The sequence below is a fragment of the Nerophis lumbriciformis genome, linkage group LG02 (genome assembly GCF_033978685.3).
Source record: "Nerophis lumbriciformis linkage group LG02, RoL_Nlum_v2.1, whole genome shotgun sequence".
In the NCBI taxonomy this organism is placed as follows: domain Eukaryota; kingdom Metazoa; phylum Chordata; class Actinopteri; order Syngnathiformes; family Syngnathidae; genus Nerophis; species Nerophis lumbriciformis.
This window is the reverse complement of record NC_084549.2, coordinates 17,205,679-17,207,500: the sequence shown is the minus strand read 5'-3', so window position 1 is coordinate 17,207,500 and position 1,822 is coordinate 17,205,679.

Here is a 1,822-nt window from a genome sequence, read left to right as displayed (position 1 = left end):
CCCGTGCCTGGTTTACGGACCATGGTATTTCTGTTCTAAATTGGCCCGCCAACTCCTCTGACCTTAGCCCCATAGAAAATCTGTGGGGTATTGTGAAAAGGAAGATGCAGAATGCCAGACCCAAAAACGCAGAAGAGTTGAAGGCCACTATCAGAGCAACCTGGGCTCTCATAACACCTGAGCAGTGCCAGAAACTCATCGACTCCATGCCACACCGCATTAACGCAGTAATTGAGGCAAAAGGAGCTCCAACCAAGTATTGAGTATTGTACATGCTCATATTTTTCATTTTCATACTTTTCAGTTGGCCAACATTTCTAAAAATCCCTTTTTTGTATTAGCCTTACACAATATTCTAATTTTGTGACACACGGAATTTTGGATTTTCATTTGTTGCCACTTCAAATCATCAAAATTAAATTAAATAAACATTTGAATGCATCAGTCTGTGTGCAATGAATAAATATAATATACAAGTTACACCTTTTGAATGCAATTACTGAAATAAATCAAGTTTTTCAAAATATTCTCATTTACTGGCTTTTACCTGTATATATGTATGTATATATATATTTATGTATATATATGTATATATATTTATCATTTCCGGGACAGACTTCTTCTGTTTCCATAGCAGCGCATGTATGACTTCAATCAAACACAAGTTTTTTTTCATAATCATGGCAGACTTGGTAACAGACAACGTAGACGACTATTTTTGGACAAATGAGGATTTACAACCTTATGCTTTTGAAGCTAAATATACTGCTGCTTTTAGAAACGAGCACGAAGGAAGAGTAAGACGTTGGAGCAGACGAAAGCCTGGAGAAGGGGATGATGATGCAATTTTGACGCTTTAAATATGGAATTTGGAGACAAGCTATTTTGATATAAATGGATTGCTTACCCAAAATCAACATGAAATGTCCCCGGCCAGCTGGACCAGACTAACAACTGTCCATCTAGTAAGTCACTTTAATATCGATAATGATACACACAGCACGCTATGTGTGTTATTACAACTTCAGTACATACGCTGTCTGGCTAACTGTGTACAAACAAAACATGAAATGTGGGCTAATACTTTACAGACACTGTAATATGATTGTTCATGTTTTTCAGTCAGTACAGATTGGTGTCGTATCGCAATGTTGTGCATTACAAACCCAAACATGTTTGTGTTGCCGTAGAAGCTTGCTTATCTCGCCTTAGCTAGCTTTTATGTGTTAATGTGTTAGTACGCTAGAAAAATAATTATTCAGTGTTCGCTTTTACAATAACAATGTTGCTACGGCTTTGTTATTATACAGGTTACAGGACATAAATGAAGTATTGTTGACGGTTTTGAATGCATTTTTAAAGGGTTTTAGAGGTAGAATTGATTGCCTCCATTAGGTGCATTGCTAGCCACCTAGAAAGAGCCGATCTTTATATGTTAAAAAGCGAAAAAAATAAATAATTTTGTCTTCTTGTCTCTCATAATTATTGTGAACGATAGGCAAAATTCCCACCAAAAAGTGCAGTTACCCTTTAAGAAAATGAGTACACTACAAGGCTCCACACCCGTGATGAGGTCCAGCTGTTATTTGTATGTAAGAGACAGTCTCCGGTCTCTTTAGGAAGAGCTGGTGACCCGTCATGGACATGTTGAGCCATGCAGCCCATTCTTATCTGCATGCCCTTGGAGTACAAGCCCATTGATATGCTATCTTCTTGCCAAGATGCTTCCAATTATGCAAGCCGCTGGAGTGAGGTGGAGCGTATGTTTTGCGTACCCAAGAAACTGCTCCACTGGTTAATGTGATCCCGGCCGTTGCCCTCG